The following is a 23,498-nucleotide window of genomic DNA, read 5'->3' as shown; positions in this document are numbered from 1 at the left end:
TCAGGACTCATTTCCCTTCTCTACTGCTCTGTCTCCACTGGATCCTCACCCAGAGGCAGGAATTCCCCAGGAGGAGGACTAAGCCGTCAGTGGGGATCTGACCAGGTTCCTGCTATTTGAGGTGGGCCCTTGTCTTCGGCCCTGGCATGTCAGGGCTGGGGAGGGACTGACCTTCAGGTGAACTAATGAAGCAGACAGAGCAGAACAGAACAGGGGTCTGTGGGGGGGACCCCACATCCTTGGGGACAATATTGTGTGTCCTGATGCTTCTACATGACACATGCTCACACTGAGGGGGACAGGACCACAAGCAGGCGCTGGCCTGTCCTTCATGGGGGCCTGGGTCTGGGACTCTGACCTGGGAAGTCACTGGGTGATGAGGAGGAGGGTAGAGCAGTTTGCACCCGGGACCAGGTGCTGGGAATGGAGGAGTCCAGTGTTTTGAGCAGAGTGGGTCTGGGGTGTGGGTTCCACGGGGTGGGAAGGGGAGGATGTTTTTTTCCAATAAACTTCTAGGTCTCTAGCAGCACAGAGGCTCAGGAGAGGAGCCAGGTCTGTCCTTGGTGTCAGGGCCTAAGGAGTCACCAGGAAGGGCCCTGCTCCTGCTGGTGGGGGTCCCTGGGCCCTTCTCCCCCCTGAGTCCGGAGCTCCTGGCTGCCCTGCTCCTCTGTGTGGGCCTGGCTGCCTCTTGCCCTGTCTCTCCCCAGCCCGAGGAGATGGCACCTGCTCCTGTCCCAGCTCTGTGCTCTGCCTCCTCCCCTCCTTGCTGCTCCTCCTCCAGCTGCTCCCGGGAGTCCGAAGGTGAGTGTGATGACCGAAGGGCATGATGGCTCAGAGTAGGATCTCTATGAACCCATGCAGAAGTGTGAAGGAGTCCTCGAGCCCTCAGTGGCTTTTTCAGGCTTTTATTGGGATTTTCAGGCTCTTATTGGGCACATCCCTGCCTGCCATGTGCCTGGGGGCCAGGAGGCTGGCAGGCCTCCTAGCCCCCGGTGAATCTTCACTTTTTTTTTTTTTTGCGCCCCACAGCAGTGTATTTCAGTCAATCTGCCAATCTGTCTCTGGTGGATCCTCTCACCGCCCCCCTTCCCGCATTGCAGGTTTTTGTGTGCATAAATAAATAAATCTTTAAAAAAAAAAAGAAAGAAAAAGAATCTTCACTCTTTCTGGCCCCTCCAGCGTTCTCTCATGGTCTTGTTCTCTTCTGGTCATTTTCCATTCTGCGACGCTGCCCTTATAAGCCCCATCTCAGCCCAGGTGTACCCACCTACGCATGCCCACACCCTTCTCAGGTGCCCGCCATCAGACATGCATTCAGGGCCCACAGGGATCCATCATCAATCCTAATGGCAGAGAGCAGAAAAGCCTGACAATCATTTACCCTACAGTGTCCCTCCCTGTTCTGTTGAAGTGGAAACTGTCCAAAGTAATGTTGAAACTGATGGTGAAGGGGAAAGCCATGAAACAACTGATGCAGTAAAAGGGCCGATCACACCCTCCTGGCACAATTAGCATGTTTACCATCTTAGCATTTGCAAGTTCCCCTCCGAGCAATTTATGACTGTCTCTATCTTTTTTTTTTAAGATTTTTATTTTATTTATACAAGAACTGGGGTACAGGCCAGATGTGCAGGAGGGTGAGAGGATTCACCAGAGACAGAGTGCGGAACAGAACAGGCAGACTGACGAAATACACTGCTGAGGGGAGCAGGGGGCGAGACAGGAGAGGTCTGCTCGCCAGGTGGGTTGCTCAGAGGCCGACGGGGATGGAACTTGCACTGCAGAGGCTGTGGACAGCTTCACAGTGCTGCGCTCAACCGCCTGCGCCACCAGGGAGGCCCTGGTCTCTATCTTAACAGGGCCTCATTCCAAAAGAAAGGAGTCAAGTGGCTGGCTCCTTTCCTCTCCCATAGCACAGATCCTTGTCTAACCGCCCCTCCCCCCCTTTTTCTAAACAGCCCTGTGCTCTACCAAATGGCCTGCGCCAAAAAAGGAAATTTGTCAAATTTATCTGTGTAACAAATGCTGAAATGACGGAGTATAAATGAAAACCTTTGTGTATGTTCATGGCCCAGATCTTAGAGGGGAGACTCTCCTGTCTGGTGCCCACTAGTGTGATAATAATGAAACCTGTACCCACTTGTCCTTGGAGTGCCCTTTGGTCCTTTCTAGCCTGGCAAAATAGTTTTTCATCACACTGTCTCCCTCGAGTGGGTAGGGCCCTGGGGTCTGGAGCTCTTCCTTCAGGAAGGATGGCTGTGTGGGGGGACCCTGGCTCCAGAAAAATTGGGGTACTTCCCAGAGGAGAGAGAGGGATCGAAACAGAAGAGGGAAGAACACAAAGGACAATGCTGATGGTGCGTGGGTGAACTGGTGGTGGGAATTTTAAGGGGACTACACCTGAGAGTGCTACAGGGCAGGGAGAGGGGCACCCCAGAACCCTCAAACCTGCCTCCTCTAAATAGGTTCTGCCATCTGCCTCATCAACACAAAACATATAAGACTTTAATGGAAAGGAACTTTAATAAAATGAGTAAACAATGCAGAAAAGACAAAGACTACAGTTTCTAAATCAAGCACCTAAAGTTACCCGTCCTCTCATGGGTAAAAGTTCACCCAAACAAGATTGGCCCCGAGCAAGGCATGAAAGCCTGCCCCAAGTCTAAAGCACCTTCTGGTGGGGACCCACAGAAAAGGATCAGAAACAACCAAACAAGTCTGGAAGGAAAAGAGCAAAATCAAAATCAAGACAAAAAATACCATTGTCACCTCCCCATGAGTCTCACCCACATCTGTTTCAACCAGTCCACGACCAAAAGGCAAGCATAGTTTTTTCACAGTTCTCTCTGCTCCATGTGCCTCTTCTAGGTCTCCTTCTGGCTCTCTGTCCTGCTTCTTTCCTTCTGCAGTTTCCTCCTCCAGCTTCTGCTCCTCCCTGCTCAGCTCCACCCTACCTTGGGTGGGGCAGGGAACATGGAACTTCTCCGTTTCTTGGGCACAACTCTGTTACGAGAGGAGAAAGCACACATTCCACAAAAATGTAGAATGATGTAATAGATAGATAGATAGATAGATAGATAGATAGATAGATAGATAGATATAAAAGATGGGGGTGCTCCCCAAAAACTATTGTGATGACACAGTTAAGAGCAGTCTCTGAGCTGTAACAAGAGGGGGAGGGATGACAATTGCTCAGTCAGGGGTTATGATGTTTCAAAAAGTGAACTATCAAAAATGTGAAAATACCTATCCCCTCATTTTTTACTTTTGATTTATTTGTATCAAACACTTGTCAGTTAACTTAGGGGGAAGAAACAGATACCTTATAAGGGAAAACCAATCAGGTTAACTTCAGACTTCTCTGAAGAAACAATAATAACAGTACAAAACAATAAAGCAAAAACACAATTATAAATGAGAGACATACTGCAGGGGAGGAGGAGGGAGAGGGATCAGAGGGAGGGAGGGAGGAGCACAGGGGTCTGTGGTGATGGTGCACGGACACATTGGTGAAGGAAATTCTATGGGGACTACACCTGAGGGTGGGGGAGCAAATATTGTTTAAAAATGAACAATGATGTAAAAAATAAAAATTTTTAAAAATTAAAAAAAAGAAACACTTGTCAGTTACTAATTCATTTAACTCCACCAATATTTATATATTATGTGCTTGGTGCTGTGTACAAAACAGAGACATTCCTAACTTCAGAGAGCTGCTTTCATGCAGGAGACAGGGAATAACAAAGACAAGAAACCCACCCCATCCTGTAGAGGGGCTGAGAGGAGGGACAGGCAGGGAGCAGGTGGGGCAGCAGGAAAGGGGGTTGTGGGGGCAGCTGTGTCCATCAAGGGGGTCAGTGCAGATGGTGGGATAGAAACAAAGCCCTGGAAAGGGGATGTTCAGGAGTGAGGTTCCCATGGAGGGAACAGCCTGTGATGGGCTGGCTGGTGCCAGGGGTGCAAGGGCAGAGGGGGTGAGCATCAGCTAGAGCAGAGGGAGAGGGAGGGACACAGGAGTGGGTATCAGAGGCCTGGGAAGGGGCCACACTGTGAGACTGGGGGTAACTGTGGGGATGGGGAGCCCCTGCCAGGCTGTGAGCAGACCAGGGCCTGGTTCAGCTCCCAGGTGGCAGAAGAGACTAGTCTGTGTGTCTCCAGGTGAGACAGGAGGGTGTCAGGCCAAGCTGGGGCAGCACAGGTGAGAAGTGGCTCTTTGGAGGTGCAAGGGGCTCCCGAGGACAGTGCAGTCCTGTCCTGTCTTCCCAGGCCTGATCAGGTGGAGGGCTCTGACTGGGGAGCAGGCTGGGTGAAGCTTTTTCTTCTTCTTTTTTCAATTGAGGTAACATTAATTTACACACTGCATAGATGTGAGGTGTAGAGTTTCTCAGCAGGCAACTGTATATTTCACACATACCCAGCAGCAAAAGTCCAATCACAATCCTTCACCAAGATATTCCCTCTACCCTCCATCCCCTCTGGTGATTGCCATTTTGTTGTGGTTGTTGATTGCTTTATTCCCTTCATATTCCACAAATGAGTACAATCCTATGATATCTGTCTTTCTCAATTTGACATAGCATAATTCCCTGAAATTCTATCCACATTGTTGAAAATGGCCAGATTTCTACTTTTTGCAGTATCTGAGTACCATTCCATTATGTGTGTGTATGATATTTGTAAATCACATTTTGTTAATCCATTCATCTGTTCTTTAGAACTTGAGTTGTTCCCTATTTTGGCTATTGTAAATAGCGCTGCAATGAAAATAGAGGCCCTGTCTTGTTTTGAATAAGTGTTTTCTTATTCATCAGGTCAATATCCAGAGGTGGAAATACTGGATCATATTGCAATTCTTTTTTAATTTTTTGAGAACCACCATATTGTTTTCCCAAATGGCTGCACCAGTTACATCCAACCAATAGTGCAAAAGGTCCTTTAATCCTTGTTCCTCACAGAATTTATTTCTTGACTTTTGATAATAGAAATTTTTACTGGTGTGAGTGGAAATCTAATTGATTTTTTTCAAATTTTGACCCATCCTTGTGTTGCTGAGATAAACCCCCCTCAGTCATGACGTGTGATCCTTTTTCATGTGTAATTGAATTTGGTTTGCTAAGGTCTTGTTGAGGATGTTTGCATCTATGTTCATCAGGGATTGGTCTGTAGCTTTCTTTTTTGTGTGATGTCCTTCTCTGCTTTTGGTATCAAGGGACTGTTGGGCTCATGAGATGTGATGGCAGCATTCCCTCTTCCTCTGTGTTTTTGAAGAGTTGAAAATGTCTGGTCCTGGGCTTTGATTTTCAGGAAACTTTTGATTCAAGTTTTAGTGTCTTTGCTTGTAGTTGCTTTGTTCTGAATCTTCCTGACTCAGTCTCAGAAGGTTGTATACTTCTAAGAATTTGTCACTTTCTTCTAGGTTATTTGAGGTCATTCAATTTATCGACATACAGATATTTGGCATTATGACGTATAGATATTTGGTATTATGATCTTTTGTATCCTAATGTGTCTGTTGTAACTTCTCCCCTTTTGTTTCTTATTCTATTTATTAGTTTTTTTTTCCTTTTTTTCTCCTTGAAAGTGTAGTAAAATACTTGTCTATTTTGTTTATTTTTTTCAAAGAACCATATTTTGGTTTCATTGATTTTTTTTATCTGTCTTTGATTTCTCTGTCATTTATTTCTGCTTTAATATTTTTTTCCTTCTACCGTCTCTTGGTTTCATTTGTTCTTTCTAGCTGTTTAGATTCTTTACCTGAGCTCTGTCTTGACTCTAGGTGTGGCCTGTATTGCTCTATATTCCCCTTTTAGTGCTGCTTGTGCTGTGCCCACTGATAGGTTGTCATTTGTCTCAAGGTATTTTTAAATTGTTGCTTTCCTTCTTTTTTTTTTAAAGATTTATTTTTATTTATTTATACTAGCACTGGATACAGTCAGAAGTGCGGAAGGGTGAGAGAATTCACCAGAGCCAGAGCAGAGAGCAGAACAGGCAGAGGGACCGAAGTACACTGCTGAGGGGAGCAGCTGGCGGCAGGAGAGGTCTGCGCGCCATGTGGGACCCTCCTCTGGTGGCCGGGGAGCAGCCGGGGATTGAACCAGCGCTGCAGACTGCGGGCAGCTTCACAACCCAGCGCTCAACCGCTGCGCCACCAGGGAGGCCCGGTTGCTTTCCTTCTTAACCCAAGAGTGATTTGGTAGTGTATTGTTCAATCTTCACACGTTATTTCCCCCCCCCCCGGTTTCCTTTTATATTTCTTCGAGTTTGATACCATTGTGATCAGAGAGATACTTACATGATTTCAGTCATCATGAATTTATGACACTTGTTATGTGACCCAACAAATGATGTATTCTGGAGCCCATTCCAGGTGCACCTGACAAGAATATTATTTAGCTTTTTGGAGTGTAGCGCCCTATAAATATCTACTCAGCCTGGATGGTCTAATTTCTCACTTAAAATTATAGTTTCCCAGAGTTCTGTCAGGTGGTGTGTCCTTGATGAAAGTGGAGTGTTGAATTTCTTTACCACTCTTGTGTTGCTGCCAATATCTGTTTTCAGATTTGTTAATAGTTGCCTTATGTATTTTGCTGCTCCTTTGTTTGGTGCATGTGTACTGATGAGTGTTATGTCTTCCTGATTTAGGATTCCTTCATCGTATGATGTTCATCTCTGTCTCTTGTTACCTTTTTTGCTGGAAGCTTTTTTTATCTTATATGGCAGCCCCTGCAATTTTTGGGGTGCCCCATTTTCTTGTGTTTTTCCCAAGAACTGTTTTGATCCTGTCTCCTGGAGGCAGCATAAATTTGGGTTTTATTTTTTGGTACAACCAGTCACTCTGTCTTTTTCTTTGGTGAGTTCAATTCATTTCCATAAAGTGATAACATGATGACTTACTACTGTGCTTTTGTCTTTAGTCAAATCCAGACAAGAAATGGGTGGTATTTGGAGCAGGTGGTGAGGACTCCAGGGTCACTGCCTCCTTGGTCCCCTGGTCAGTTTGGAGGATGGTGTCGGTCCAGAGGCCCAGACATTAGCCAGGTGGCTGGGGTTCAGACCCGGACACTGCCATAACCCCTCAGTCTCCATGTCCTTGTTTCTGAGAGGGTGTGGGGGAGGGGTGTCAGGACAGTATCACTTCCCAGTTCACAGAGTGCTGGGGAGGGACCCCCGAGGTCACACAGAGAAAGTGACTGCTGAGGTCACATAGTCGACCTTCAATCAGCTCCCTGAGCCACTTCTGTTCCTTTGCCCACTTCTGGCTTTCAAGACCCAGCTCCCATGTCCCCTTCCTGCTGAGGAAGGAAACTCTCTGTCTCTGCCTTGGCCCCCTCTGAGGCAGCTACTGCAACCCTTCTCTCCTTACACACCACAGGCTGCAGGTCCTCCAGGGCGGGGTCACGTGGTTCTCTGTGACCCCAGCACACAGTGGAGTATGTTCCTGTGCAACAGCATGCTTTGGGCTTGGGGACCCCAAATGCCTGACTGCAAGTCTGTGCCATCAGGGTCACCTGGGGTGTATTTAGAGAGAAGTTCCCAGGCCTGTTCCCAGAAGCAGAGAGTGGGCTCTTGCTGCCCAGTGCTGGGGAAGGGAAGATCCTTCCACACTGATCACGGCCCTTCAGATCCGCCAACATCTCATCCCCATCGCAGCCTCGTGGGACGCGGAGCTGGAGCCTCTGAGTGAGGCCCCTCCTGCCGCCTCCCCCTCAGAGACTGTGGAGATGCCAGATCTTTGTTTTAGGTGCAAAGTATGAAGTGATTTGGTACAGACCATTAAAAAAATTAAGGTGATAAAGTGATCAGTGGCTATTTTCTCAAAAGAAACAGGTGCTCCAGAGTAGCTCACGTGACAGTCAAGGTCCTGATAACAATGAGCTGTCAGGCCAGGATTCCATGTCCCTTGAAGTGTCCTTCAAAATAAACATGATTGTAAAAAACTATTTCTACTGCTTTTAGATTCCATTTAATTTTGCTCTTCATTTATTTTTCACACTATCCCCAAAGCAGTATCTGCAGAGTCATGGCACAGAGGGGCTCTCTGGCTTCCTGCAGATGTGAGCAGGGCTGACTCTGTCCCACCTGCAGGGAGTGGAGCCCTGGAGCCCCAGAATCAGCCTCCAGGGTTGGTCTTCCAGGGCGGCGCAGGCCTTGCTCTGCTCTCCTCTTGGAACCCTGAATCTCCCTGGCACCCCAGCATTCATGCACTGAGGGGGGATATTCTGCATTGGGAGCTTCCCTTATACATCTATATCCCCCATCTCTCTGCCATCTGCAGCATTAAAACAAAACATCTAAGTTCCTTTAATGGAAAGGAACTTCAGTACAATTAGTGTGCAACAAAGAAAAAGGAAAGAATAAAGTTTCCAAATCAAGCACCAAAGTCACCATCCCCTCGTGGGTAAATGTTCAGCCAAACGGGCTTGGCCCAAAGCAGGGCCTGAAAGCCTGTCACAGTCTAAAGCACCTCCTGGTGTGGATCCATAGAAAAGGGTGGACGGGGCTGACAAGTCTGAAAGGAAAAACCAAAATCAAGAAAGAAGCAGCCATTGTCACCTCCACATGGATTTCTCACCCACATCTGTGTCACCCAGTCCAAGGCCAAGAAGCAAGTGCAGCTTCTCTACCCCATGTGCCTCCCCCAGGTCTCCTTCTGCCTCCATTCTGCTTCCTTCCTCCTCAGCCTCCTCTCCAGCTGCTTCTCCCTGCTCAGCTCCGCCCTCCTTGGGTGGGGCAGAGGCCTGGATCCTCCCCTGGGGACCCCCATGTTACAGTCCTCTCCATCACCAGCATGTGCCTGGGTGTGGGTGACGCCAGCCCTGCAAGGACGGGCAAGGCCCCAGATGTGCGCAGTTCCTCTGGGCAGTTACAGGCCAGCACTGCTGCATCCCCCCAGGTGAGACAGACGCTCCAGCCCCACAGTGAGAGCCCGTGTCACCCACACATACCTTCCCCTTCAGTGTCCCCCGTGCTGCCCCGTCCCTGCCCGGTCCTCTCTGGCTCCCCCTGCACCGCTTTCCACCTCTGTCCCCTAAAGTCCCCATTTCCATCCTCTGCTCTCTTTTCCAGGAGCCTCCCCATCCTCCTAGCCAGTGCCCTGGGGGCTCTTCTAGGCCCCTCCCTGATCCAAAGGATGGAGAATGTCAGGCGATTCCCAGGAGGAGGGGCTTTCATCCTTGGAAGCAGAAGCAGAAACAAATTACAGGGACCCTGGAATCTAAGTTTTCATCCCAACAGATTGAGGCAAACTTTATATTTGGGGATTTGCCCAGAACCTAGGAACCAGTTATATCCTGGAGACCACTGGAAACTAAAAATAAGGACACTGATCTTTGCCTTCACTATCACTGCTTTGGGTGATGTGTCTGTAAAGATGTCTTTGATGTGCATATCACGTAGTGTTTCGCCTATATTTCCTTCTATGTATTTTATGGTTTAAGGTCTTATGTCTAGTTCTTTAATCCATTTTGAGTTGGTTTTTGTGCATGGTGTGAGGTAGTGGTCAAGCTTCATTCTTTTGCATGTAGCGACCCAGTTTTCCCAGCACCATTTATTGAACAAACTTTCTTTGCTCCAATGCATAGTCTTTGCTCCTTTGTCAAAGATTAGTTGACCATAAATCTGTGGGTTTATTTCTGGATTTTCTATTAGATTCCATTGATCTGTGTGTCTGTTCTTGTTCCAATACCATGCAGTTTTGATGATTATGGCTTTGTAGTATAGTTTGAAGTCTGGAAGTGTGATGCCACCATTCCCTTCTTTTTTTTTTTCAGAAGAGCTTTGGCTATTCAGGGTTTTTGGTGATTCCATATGAATCTCATCAATAATTGTTCTATTTCTTTGAAGAATGACATTGAAATTTTCATTGGAATAGCATTGAATCTGTATATTGCTTTTGGTGGGATGGCCATTTTAATAATGTTTATTCTTCCAATCCATGAGCAAGGGACTACATCAAATTAAAGATCTTCAGCACAGCAAAAGAGACAATAACAAAAACAAAGAGAAACCCCACCGAATGGGAGAACATTTTTGCACATAACACTAATGATAAAGGACTGATCACAAAAATCTGCAAAGAGCTAATGAGACTCAACAACAACAAAGAAAATAATCCAGTCAAAAAATGGGCAGAAGAGCTAAAAAGAAACTTCTCTGAAGAGGAAATGCAAATGGCCAACAGGCATATGAAAAATGTTCAAAATCATTCTTGTAATCAGGGAAATGCAAATCAAAACTACAATGAGATACCATCTTACACCAGTGAGAATGGCACATATTAAAAAAACTAGCAACAACAAATGTTGGGGAGGTTGTGGAGAAAAGGGAACTCTCCTGCACTGCTGGTGGGAGTGCAAACTGGTCCAACCACTATGGAGAGCTGTGTGGAGATTTCTTGACCTACTAAACATAGAGCTTCCAATGATCCAGCAATTCCACTCCTAGGTATTTACCCAAAGGACACAGAAACATCAATTCCAAAGAGCACCTGCACCCCTATGTTTATATCAGCACTGTTTACAATAGCTAAGCTTTGGAAACAACCCAAATGCCCCAAAATAGATGACTGGATCAAGAATATGTGGTACATATACACCATGGAATATTACTCAGCATTCAAAAAAGATAAACACATGCAATTTGCAGCAACATGGATGGCGCCGGAAGGGATCATGCTCAGCGAAATAAGCCAGAAAGAAAAAGAAAAATACCGGATGGTCTCACTCATAGCAGGAAGCTAGAAAACTTAAATACAGGACCAGGAAAATGAATACTATAAGAAAGTGAAAATCAAAATCAACAAACAACTATGAACCAGAGACACTCTAAGAGGAGTGGGGTGAGGGGAGGGGAGGGATTGGGGTCAAAATAAGGGGGTTGCAATTGTATGGGGAATATGAAAATAAAATTAATTTAAAAAAAATTAAGGACTTCTGACCTGACAGTGGTCTTGGGCGCCCCTTTGTGTACAGATCCCTGTCCTGCCGCTGGGGGCCCAGGGAGGGCTCATTCCTTTGTGGGATTGTCATCTGTCGTTAAATTAATTACTTCTATGGTGTGATTAGACTGATTTGTCAGGAGCAGCGAGTCTCTGCAATGGCTCCATCCCCACATCCCAGCTCTGGTCTGTGCCTCCTTATACTTCCTATAGCGTCTGATACTTGCTATGGCAGTTGGCCCAAAGCGATTTTCATTTCTATAGTTGGTTTAATAACTGCTAATCAATTCTACCCCCACCTCTAGTTTCTGGTCATGTGACCCCTCCACCCTAAATTTTCTACTCTTAACCTCCATCAAGGAGCACTGCTCAGGACTATTGTCCCTCAACTTAGTTTTTTTTTTTTTTTCAATTGGGACTCTGGGTTTAGGGAAGCAGACCCCAGGGGTGCAGGGCCATTGTCCACTCAACACATCAGTGCTCATCATGTCCACCTGACTCATCACTGATGGTGTTAACCTTCAATGCCAGCCTAAGGCAGTGTTACCCAGGTGCCACCTTACACTTGTGAGAATGACCCACTGAAGGGTGTGGAGAAAAAGGAACTCTGGTACATGGTGGGTCAGAATGGAGACTGGTCCTGCTAGCCAGCAGAATGAGGGGTTCCCTGGCCCCTCAAACCTGTGCACTTGATATGAGTTGTGTCATCAGCTGCATAAAGAAAATACATATTCTAATGCATAACACCTTCATTAGAAAAGAAAATTAATACAAATTAGTGTGCAATAGAGAATTAGTGTGCAATAGCAAAAGAGAAGAGAAAGAATATAGTTAGAATAGTTCCCAAGTGAAGCACCCAAAGTTACCTGTCCCCTCATGAGTAAGGCCCAGCCAAACAGGCTTGCCCAAAGCAGGCCCGCTGAGGCCCGAAGGCCTGCCACAGGTCTAAGGCACTTACTGGTAGAGACCCATGGGAAAGGCTCAGGAGGGGCCAGGCAATTCTGGGAGGAAAAGAGCAAAGTCAAAATCCACAACAAGATAACAGCGGCCATTGTCAGCCTCCCCTTGAGTCTCTCATCCACGTCTTTGTCTCTTTCACGTGTCTCTTTCCATGTCCCCAACTCCTTGGCAAAAGTCCAAGCCTGAGGAGCAAGAGTGTCTTCTTCTTCGAATGTCTCTCTGCTCCATGCGCCGCCTCCAGTCTTTTCTCCCCATCTTGCTCCACATCTTCCTCCTCTTCCTTAGCTTCTCATCCCTGCTCAGCCCCACATTTCCCTGGGCGGGGCAGGACAACTGGAACCTCCCTTTTCTATGGATAGCACACGGGTATAGTCCTACCCCTGTGGAGAACAAACCAAGGTTCCTCAAAATAGATCTGTCACCTGGTCAGGGATTCCATTCCTTGGTATTAATCCAAAGAAGGTAGAACACTAATTCCGAGGAATATGTGCCTCCTATGGTCACTGCAGCCCTGTCTACCATAACCAAGCTATGGACACAACCTAAGTGCCCAACGGCAGAGGAGGGGATGAAGAACACAAGCTTTATACCCAGTGGAATACTACCCAGCTGTGAAAAAGACGAAATATTGAATTTGCAACAACATGGACAGATGTGGATGGGATGACACTAAGTGAAAAAGTTTGAAGGTGAAATTTAAATACTGGATGATTTCATTCATATGTGAAATATAAAGAAACAAAGCAGGGACTGGTAAAACTAAACCAAAACAAACTCTAGAATTATAACTGCAAAACTGAAGCTATGGGGTGGGGGTAAGAGCAGGAAACAAGGTAGGAAGAGGGTCCAATGGACTGTGGTAGAGGACTGTGGGGGCCCTTAGGTGGGTGGGAAGTGATAATGAACATCTGAAGAGGGTGACCCTGTGCCTCTGCACATATGCAGTGTGTAAACCAATGTTACCTCAACTGAATAATACAATGAGGGGGAAAAAGAAAAGTTTTAAGCAAAAGAAAAAAAGTAACTTGTCTTCTCCATCAATCACCGGCCTCAGGACTTTGCCTTCGCCTCCTCACTGTCATGCAGGCTGAGGGGCTGGTTTCCCACAAGGTCAGAGGCAGGAGGTGCAGGGACTCCTGGGGCTGCTCAGACTCCGCTGGGTAGAGACACTGCAGAGAGGGCGGCTCTGAGGGGAACCAGAGACAGAGGGTCAGAGTAACCCCCAGTGCTGAGTGAGGATCTGGTTCCCAAGCAGAGGGGAGTGAGTGTGTGTGTGTGTGTGTGTGTGTAACAGGAATGACAGGATACACAACATAAGATGATGGGAAGTCAATTAACATCAAGCCCAGAATACATTAATTCAAATTACACACAGAGTAAAGAGTGTCAGAAAAAACAGTAAATACAGTTCCACGTAGAAGCAGTTTTTGAGCAGGACTGAAAAAGCATTGGCTCTGAAGAGGAAGAGGAGGTTTAGAAATACCTCATGGTTGGCTTGAGGTGTAAGGAGCTGGACAGGACCCTCCTCCAGGCCCCATCTACAATATGGTGGCACCTTCACCCTGACAGCTCCCTCCCCCAAACCCCAATTTTTCTCTCCTTTGGAGTCACCATAGAAAACCCACTGGCCTCAGAGTCAGGGAGCACCATGGGCTGCAGCTACTTTCTCTCTAGAGCAGAGCAGGAGGGAGCCACACAGGGGCGGGGGAGGAGTGTGTGTCCTGCTGGCCTGGCCCAGGGGCAGGATTAGCCCAGGTCACCCCAGTTCCTGAGCTGAGCCTTTGTCCACAGTCCAGGAAGGGAGGGAGAGATGGAGCAGGGTCTCCCTCAGCTCCTGGAAGAAGGTGTAACGTTAGGTGGGTGAACTTAGGTTTCTTTCTCATTCTGGGCTCCCCCATCTCCCCAGGTACCCCTCCATGTGCAGCAGGGAGAGGATCTCAGATAAACCCAGGCTGGATCCCACACCTCCCTCCCCACTATAGTGTTCAGGATGAATCCCCTTGTATTCATGGCTACACTGGAGGAGAGCACAGAAAGGTAAGTATTATTATTGTATTTGCAAGTGATTAGAAGTAAGATTTTTTACTGTAAATGCTCTTTTATTTTTGTTGTTGCTGTAACACTGCTGCACAATCAGAAAAAAAAAAACCTGGGAGAGGGAGAAAGTGTGGAATTGAGTTTTCATGATGCAAAAAAAAAAAAAAAAAAAAAGGAAAAAAAGCCAAAAATGAAAATAAGACAAACATGGATTATTCAGTTTAACCCATGACACCCTGGAAGTTGCCAGATATCATGATCCCAGAGCAATTAATGACTGTGGGGAGTGAGACTCAAAAGCCCAGCCCAGGAAACACAGCAGGGGATGCAGGGCTCTGACCAGCCCAGGGCCCCCTGCTATGGCAGCTGCAGTGAGGGTCTCCGAGCTGAGGAGTCTGGGAACTCAGTTTGGTCACATCCACTGGAAACATCCAGAGTGAGGTTGGGTCATCTTAGTGACAGCTGCCTCACTACCAGCCCAGGCCATCCTACTATTGATAAGTCAAATTTAAAAAATTCCTCCCTGGAGGGAAAGTGTCAGGGAAAGTGGTGGTGTCCATGCAGGCCCTTCCCTCACATCCCGGCCCAAGGAGAGTCCCCGAGTGTCTCCTCAGGGGCCTCTGCTGCCTCCTCTAGTGAGCAGAGGACTCACGTCACAGGGGAGGGAGACCTTCCCTGCCATGTCTTCCCTCCTGGGGATCATGTGGGGAGTGAGCCCCTGAGCACGTGTGCAGACAGCACGGGATCCAGCACAGGGAGTGCTTGATCCTGAGGGCTCCTAGGGCCTTTGTGGGAAGGAACTCGAAATATAATTAGGTCTCCCCAGCTTCTCCTGGCGCTCCCAGAGGGACAGGGCTGTGCACACAAAGGGGAGCCACATCCAGAGTGAGGTTCTGTGTCTTAATTGTCTCCCCACGAGGACATTTCCTGCTCCCTAGAAGCTTCCTGGAGTGCTTGGATATCTAAATAACATTAAAATATTACAAAAACCGAAGCCTCCACCATCCGGGTGACTAGCTCATCCCAAACCTGGGATTTATCCTGAAGATATTTATCCTGAAGGCATCCTAAGACATTCAGGCACCCTAGCTCAGAACGCCCCACCCACTGCCTTCTCAAAACAGGACCATGCCTTGAGAACATCTTATTGACAAGGTAAAGGAAGGCTAAGGCTTAGGGTAAGGCAAAACTTTATTCTTTGCTCCCTCTAAGGAGCCATGTGGAATGGGGGATGGTGAGAATCTGAGGTTTAAGGAAAACCCAGCATTTGGGGATGACCTGACAGTTTGACTTATAAGTTATGGTTTCCAATAGAGAATACTGAACTTAAAAGAGTGTTCATAAGTTTGTTTAATCACCACTGGGTGGTAAAAACATCAATTGTGATGCTGAAAAACGATGCCTCTGGTGTGTTTCAGTCCCTAAACTGATGTTTGCAGGAAGTTTGCCTTTTCTTTCTTCTGGATTGTAGAATCAAGTGCCAGGTATCAACTTTCATTCCATTTTTTTCCCAGTGGGAAATTTTCTTCAATTCTCAAGTCAGGATTTACTAATATTTGAAGCTGCTGTCACCTGATGATTTTGGAACTGATTTCCCCAACCTTCTTCATTCCAGTACACATTTCAAAATCCTTCATACTTAGAATCTTCACCCTGAAGATTTCCTCTGTGAGGGCTGTGATAACCGACTCTTTGAAATAGAAAGTTGCAGGCCTCCCTGGTGGTGCAGTGGGAGGAACACTGCGCTGTGAAGCTGTCCGCAGCCTCTCCAGTGTGGGTTCGATTCCCGGCCACCCAGGGAGAAACCCACATGGCACGGCAGACCTCTCCTGCCTCTCCCGCTGCTCCCCTCAGCAGTGTCTTCTGTCTGTCTGCCTGTTCTGCTCCCCACTCTGTCTCTGGTGATTTCTTTCACCCTCCCAAGCCTCTGACTATACTCCAGTTCTTATATAAATAAATAAATCTTTAAAAAGAAATAGAAAGTTGCCTATATTTTCCAAAATTCAAATCCTAATTCATAAAAGGGGTTCAATCACTTTCCCCACCTCTCAAAAACACTGTCTCAATTCCTTCCCACTGCACGTTCTGGTTAGGAACTGAACCAAACTATATTAAGGACAATTATAAATGAAAGACTTGAAACAGTGGATCAGAGGGAGGGATAGTGGAGGAAAGAAAATTCTGAATAAATGGCATCATTCCTCATAGGGCCCAAATCAGCCTTTGGAACACATCAGCCAATTTAATTCCTCTTGTTATCTCTCATAAGTGAGAATTTTGAGGCAATACCAAATGCCTGAGAGTTCAGGACATTTTTTTGTCTTTTTCTCCAAGTGGGAGTTGGAGTTATCTGATTTCAGCAAGGTTGGAGGATGGTGTGTGAGGAGAGCAAGAGGTTCCAGTGGAGCTCAGATTGAAGTCCAGCCCTTGCTATGCAACTAGTGGGCTCTGCTCATGCCTTGACACTTCTTTTGACAAGGTAAAACTTCTATTTACTTCTGTAGGGAAGGGTTTACTTTCTGGCTTCAGGGAAAAAAGATTTTTTTGTGTAGATGTCTAAAGTGAGATATACCACCTTGTCTCATTATTTGTACTTCCATTTTTACTGTGTTTCTCTAATTATATTATATAAATATCACACATTCATTGTGAACAACTCAAACCATTTATAAAATATGAAACTTCTGAAATATAAAAATGTAAGAAAAATTATCTTGTCATCTTACCATAATAATAAACATTAATATTTTGGTGACATTTTTGCATGCATCTCTTTACATATCTATGTGTTTTTACATAAACAGCATTTAGCATAATTGATAATTTTCCTGTGGATACCTTTCTACACCCATATCAGCAGCTTTATCCCCATCTCCATTTTCCCCAAGTAACACACATATCTTAGCCAGAAAAAAAAAAAAACTTGAGATTTTGCATGCGAATAGTTTATTTGGGTTCATTACCTTGGGAACAGGAAGCATAAAGCAGGGAGTGGAAGAAAAGTTGATACCAGGGAGCTTTACTGACCTGGGTATGGCCATGGGCAACTGGGGTTCAATCTCCCTGACAAATAAGGTGCAACTGGACTAAGGTGGTGGAAGGTTATACCTGCATGAAACTGCTTACTATGAAACAATAAACTATAGCAGTAAAAAGGTGAACCGAAGGGATAGAAGACATGAGGACTGAGAAATGTCCAATACAGTCTACTCCTTACACCACTCAGATCTTTTCGCGCGCTCTGTGGAGTCCAGTCAGTCACAGGGTCTTTGATGAGGTGGCCAGTGACAAGCTCTACAAAAGACTCAGTTAATGGACCAAGCCTCCACAGATGAATGTGGTCACAACACCATTATTAATGTGCTTTGTCTCTTTCCCACACAGCCATTCCAGATTCCCCTCTCCCTGGAGCAAACCTACATTCTTCATCCCTGCAGAGTGGGAGGCTGAGTCCCTCACCCCCATCAGGACATGGTTTCTGCATGGCCTGTTTGTATTTCTACTTGGCAAGAAGCCCCAGTTCTCCAGAGTTTCTACACGTGCTCCTTTCTTACTCCATTGTGCAGCAGCAAGCCTAGCTCCTCATAGTACTCAGGGTCAATTATTCTGAAAGCTATAACAATAGAGTTCATTCTGGCTCACTGGCTCAAGGAATATAAATGCTTAGGCAGTAGATATAACATCAAATCCAGCAGAACCTTGCTGGTACAAGTATGCCTCCCAACCTCCCACCTCACGTCCCTGGAGAGCCTCTAATCTAATAGGGTGAAGGTGTGGGGTGAGAAGTATAAGTTCCTCCAGTGCATCATTAGGAGTAATAGTGAGAGTGGCTGATCCTTCTTCACCTCTTAGTTGCAGGATCCATGCTTTCTCGATATTGGAACACAGATTATATATTGGCCATTACTTCAATGTGTATAACACATGTTGAAAGCTGCCTTCCACCATCTCAGAGTGTTTTGCCCAAGGTAAAATGTTAAAAGTTTTTAATGTCTCTCCTACTTCAATTATGCTGTCAACTTCCAAGTGACATGCTGTGTGGTAGAATCAGTGATTCCTCCAGACACGCCGCCAATGTGATACTTATTTCACCATAAAACGTGCCCCTTATCAGAGGCAATGTTATATAGTCTCTATGCTGGTGAATCAGGCAATCTGTTGGCTCTTGAATGGAGATGCTAGCAGTCATGGAAGGGAATCTTACATCCAGAATGGATGTCAATTCTTGAGAACAAATCACTCTCCATAACAGGGTAAACTGAGTGAAGAAATCCACCTGTTATCATGTAGCTGTCTGGTCTACTTAAGTGATGTTATCACAGCAAGAACTTGACTATGATTTCTTTGACTGGAAATCTGGGCATTCATGAGTGACAGTGACTGATGAATCTCCCATGATGAGAAAAAACTCATGCTACTGGACTCAGGTATGATCAAATCACCCTTGATCTCGATTTCTATGACTTTCAGGGACTGTTGAATAAGCCCTGGGGTGACCAACGAGAGAGGCTGAGTGTTATCCACACAAAAGGGACATTATCTGTGGTAGGTGCTCTCTGAGGTGAGAACTAACATGAGACACAAAGGTCTTAAACCCTGTGTCCACTCCCATGGACAAAAATGCCTCATTTGCTAACTTCCTTTGACATTCATCTTCTCATCTTGCTCCTTCTCAGCACGGAATCATTCAGAAAATCACAAGCCACTGCCAGGAATCTATTTTATAGCCATATCAGAGGGAGGTCAACATTGCCACCATTCAAATTAAGTCATCATGGCACTGCCTGCAACTCTTGCCACTCCTCACTGTCTCATTGGGCATTCCTGGGTGAGGCTATTTAATGAAATTGTAGCCCTGGATATCCCATTACATCTCTAATCTTAATATCTTCCTCCTAAAACATATGTTCTTATAAATGGATGTCCTAACATGGACTGATATATACATTAATAATGATTTCTTGATTATACATATGTAATGACATATGGCTGATTTGATAGATATTGCTCATTTACAAAACCCTACTGTTTAACTAAAATTCAATATCCCCAATTTTTTTTTCTTTCTGCATAGAAGAACTAGAGTATAGGCTTGAAGCATAGGGATAAGAGGATTCAGCAGAGACAGAGTGGGAAGCAGAACAGGTAGATTTACTGAAAGACACTGTTAAGGGGAGCATCTGGTGAGATAGGAGAAGTCTGCTGAGCCCTAGGAGGGTCAGCTTCCTGAGCTGGGCTAGATTCAGGCCTCAGTGGTGACAGTGCTGAATCTTCACCCCTAGGACACCAGGGAGGCCCAACAAACCAAATTTGCATTATACCTACCATGTGTACTACCTCTATTGTGTACTTGGGAAGATACCAGGTCACCACTTATTTGGTTCCTTCTCTGTAAAACGCCCAAGTAGAATTCAGAACAGATGCAGCAGACATGTGAAGGAATCAGGGCCTGAGGGGCCTGGGCAGTGAGTGGTTTGGCTAAAGGGTTTACACTGGTTGTAGATCTTCTGCAAAGGCCATAGCAAGAAGGAGGCCAGCACTATGACAGAAATGGATGCAAAAGGAGTGAAAAAACCTGGGTGATACAAAACAAACTTTATTAGTATTTCTATAATGAACAAGAAACCCTGGAGGAAATAAAATGAAAACAACTTGAAATCAATTAGGAAACAAAGATTTTGAACGACAAGAGGAGGGCCAGGTGTCAGTGGGTGGAGGGATAGTAGAAGTTAAACGAGGATATGTGGCTAGAGAGGTGGGTGAGGAGACGTTTGGGGTCAGCGGTGCTTAGTCTGCACCAGAGGTGGGCAGGCAGGACAGGGGTCAGGGGATGGGACCCTGAAAGAATGGCATCAGGTGAGCACCCTCTGCATATGTTGTACCAGAGCAACAGGAGAGCCCGGCAGGCCTGCTGGGTCAGACAGACAATGCCCACGGTACTGTAGCTGTTCCTGGGCAGTCTGAGCTCACTAAACCCCTACATAGCCTGAAACTCCCCAGATTCCAGCAGGATGTCCCCAGGCTGCTGAGCTAATACCAGCCCTTCTGGGGAAACCAGGCCAGGACCTGCAACCTGTGGGACAACCTGCTGGGCATAAGCACACACCACCTGTTTGCGGGGATCCAGGCCCTAGCCAGGCCCCAGCAGGGCATGCCTGGCAGTGGTGTGTTTACACTAGCCCCACTGTGGGAGACAGGTAGAGGCCAGGATGCTTCAGGAGCTGCCCAGTGTGGGCAGTTCACACCCGCCCCTTCTGGGGAAGCCAAGACTGGCGCAGGATCCCGAAGACTTCTTTGAGGATTCTGAGATAAGAGGAGTGCTTCAGGAGGAACCAGACAATGACGAGGATGCTGCACCCCATGGGGACAGTGCTGAGCTCACTCCATCCCTGCTGGGACAGACAGGCCCTGGCCAGGAGAATGCAGCCTATGCAAGAGTGTCCTGAGCTCAAACCACACCTGTGGGAGGAAGCCACCTCTGGCCAACATCCTGCAGGTTGAAGTGAGGGTGGGAAGGCAGCAGCAGCCCTGCCTGGGGAACCAGCCCCTTCAGGGATCCTGCAGCACAAGCAGAGACAACCCCGGTGTCTGCTTCTCTCCAATCAGCAACTTGGCTGGGCTCTGGCCTGTCCCATGGGCTTCAGGGGAGCCCGGCTGTACTCCTTGAGAAGCGGCTAGAGATGCAAGAGGACAGGCCATCAGCCACACGCCAGATTGCCACTTGCCTTTTCAAACAAACTACATGCTAGAGCCCTGAGCTGAGACCAGCCTAAAATAAGGGGCCCTTGGGATTCTGTTCCTCAAATTCGGCAGCTGCAGATGCCAGGTCATACTGCTCATGGTCCAAATCTAGCCCGTGTGGTCTCCTCCAAGGAGCACCTGACCCTACCCCACCCAGTCGGGCCCATGCACCAGCCTGAGCCACTCACACTCGGACAGCTCCTCCAGGGATTTCATGTACTGCAGCCAGTTCCTTTGGACATGTGCCCCAATCTCAAAGTTGCAGGTGCACTTCAACCTGGGCTCTATGCTGGGACAGATCCCACACTGGGCTGTGGGAGGACAGTTGGGGAATGGCACTCTCTGGATCTCTTCACCTTCCTGGACACAGAAGACCTCCTGGGAGTAAACAGACACACCTGTTGGGTAGCAACCAGCTGGGGAAATGGGAGCAGCCATGACTCTCTGGGTCCCACCACCAGCCAGGCTGTTTCTGCTGTAGACATGAACGGACTCCTTGGTGGGCCAGACCCTCCTTCCTTGAGCACACACACACTCACTGTCACCGCACGCACACCCACACTCACAGGGGGGATGGAGGAGTGGGGGCATAAGAGCCCTGGCGTGGCCTGACCTGTCCCCAGGGCCCCCCTAGTTACCTCAGGGGCAGTGCAGGTGCTGGCCTGAGGCATACGCACAGGCTCCTCATGCCTTTCAGCAGAGTGTGACACGAGTTTCGGGAAACTTTTTTGGGTCCACTGTGGGGAGACCTGGGCAAACAGCAAGAAAACGTGGGGCCGGGTCCAGACACACCAGGCAAGTGAACTGGGTCAGGTTTGGTTCAGAACCAACTGCCTGGGGACCAGGGTTCCGAGGTGATGTGTGCCCTGTCATCACGCGGAGGTGATATCACTTCCTGGGTCTCCTTCCCTGAACTTCCTGCTCAGACAGATGCCCCCCTGCACACCCCCCTCTGCCCGCCACATGGCTGCCTGGGCCACTTCCTGTTGGCCCTCCATGCCAGGCTCATCTCACAACACTGACAGCAGCACAGCCTCCCAGAGACCTTGGATGGCGCCATGCAGCTAGGGACAACCTGGGGACCCAGGTCTCTGGCTGCTGACCTGGCTCATCCTCCCTGCCAGGGAGCAGGCCCTGGAGCATCGGCAACTCCAGGCTCCTGTCTCCCATGGGCCCAGAGGAGCTCCAGAGTGTGGAGCTTCTCCCTGGGGTGGTCCTGGGGAGTGGGCCACTCCTCTCTGCTGCTCTTGGAGGGGAGGCTGGTGTCAGGCTCACAGCACTTGGAGGGTCCCACCCAGGAGAGGGCACCTGCACACACCTCACTCAGGCCTGGACAGCCCTGCTGGGGGCTGAAACATCTCCAACCCAGGGTGCCTGTCCTCCCACCCAGTGTGCCTGTCAGCCCTGCTCCTCTCTGGCCATGCCCTACAGGGCCTTGCAGGCCCAGTCAAGGTGCCAGGGCCACAGACAGTGCATATGTGCTGGCCACAGACTTCTCAGGGCCCCCTCCCTGCTCACACACCTGCCCACCTGTCTGGAGGTTGTATCGACTTGGGGCTGGGTTCTGATTGGGACGAGGCCACCCAAGGCATGGGGTGTCCACTCCAACAGTGACTGATGCCAGCGAGGCCTCTTCTGTCTCCTTCCCTGTCCTCAATGGCTGTTTCTCCCTTCCTCTTTCTGTATGAAAGAAAGAAGAAGAAGAAAAAATCAAGAAGAAAAACATCAAGAAGAAGAATAAAAAGAAGAAGAAGAAGAAGAAGAAGAAGAAGAAGAAGAAGAAGAAGAAGAAGAAGAAGGAGGAGGAGGAGGAGGAGGAGGAGGAGGAGGAGGAGGAGGAAGAAGAAGAAGAAGAAGAAGAAGAAGAAGAAGAAGAAGAAGGAGGAGGAGGAGGAGGAGGAGGAGAAGGAGGATAATAATTTGGGGAAGAAGAAGAAGATGAAAAAGAAGGCGAGGAAAAGAAGATGAAGAAGATGAAGATGAAGATGAAGAAGGCAAAAAAAGAAGAAATTGAAGAAGAAGAAGAAGGCAAAAAGAAGGTGAAGAAGTAGGAAAAGAAGAAGTTGAAGAAGAAGATGAAGAAGAAGCAATAGAATTAGACGATGGTGACATCTTTCATATTTTTCTACATGAACTTCTCCTTTTTCTTCTTCTTCTTCCTCATCGTCTTCTTCGTCGGCTTCTTCTTTGTCGATTTCGTCGACTTCTACTTGTTTTTTTTCCTTTTTCTTCATCTTCGTAGTCAACGTGTTTTCTGCTTTTTATCCTACTTTTCTTCTTCCACTTCATCGTAGTCATTGTCATCTTCTTCCCCTTCGTCATGGTAATCTTCTTCAACTGCTTCTTTATCTTCGTCATCATCGTGTTCTTATGCTTCTTTTTCTCCTTCTTCATCATCATCGTCACCTTCTTCATCGTGGTTGAATTCGTCTTTTACTTCTTCTTTTCCTTCTTCATCGTCTTCATTGTCATCTTCTTTTTCTTCCTCTTTTTCTTCTCGTCTTCTCCTTCTTCTTCCTCATCATCGTCAACTTTTCCACTTCATCGTTGCACTCGTCAAATTCTTTTTTTTCTTTCATGTCGTCTTCGTTGTTGTCTTCTTTTTCTTTCTCTTCTTCGTCGTCGTCGTTTTCGTCTTCTTTTTCTTTGTTGTCATCATCTTTTTCTGTTTCTTCTTTTTCTACTTCTTTTTAGTCGTCATCGTCATCTCCTTCTTCATCGTCGTTGACGTCATCGTCTTCTTATTTTTCTTCTTAATCTTCATTGTAGTCTTCTTCTGTTTCGTCTTCGTTGTCTTCGACGTCGTTTTCTTTTTCTTCATCGT

At 47.2% G+C, this 23,498-nt stretch overlaps 1 pseudogene across 1 annotated transcript in view; it reads right to left on the bottom strand.

Moving 5' to 3' along the window:
* LOC311183320 (class I histocompatibility antigen, Gogo-OKO alpha chain-like) overlaps nt 1-23,089 on the bottom strand; it is a 37,313-nt pseudogene extending 14,224 nt beyond the window's left edge. Inside the window, exon 1 of the transcript in view lies at nt 22,945-23,089. The product of the transcript in view is annotated as a class I histocompatibility antigen, Gogo-OKO alpha chain-like (transcript). The remainder of the gene's footprint in view (nt 1-22,944) is intronic.
* Between the last annotated feature and the right edge of the window lie 409 nt (nt 23,090-23,498).

This window comes from Talpa europaea, assembly GCF_964194135.1.
Source record: "Talpa europaea genome assembly, chromosome: 13".
In the NCBI taxonomy this organism is placed as follows: Eukaryota; Metazoa; Chordata; class Mammalia; order Eulipotyphla; family Talpidae; genus Talpa; species Talpa europaea.
Note: the sequence above shows the minus strand (reverse complement) of the source record. Positions and strands in the feature narration are given on the sequence as shown.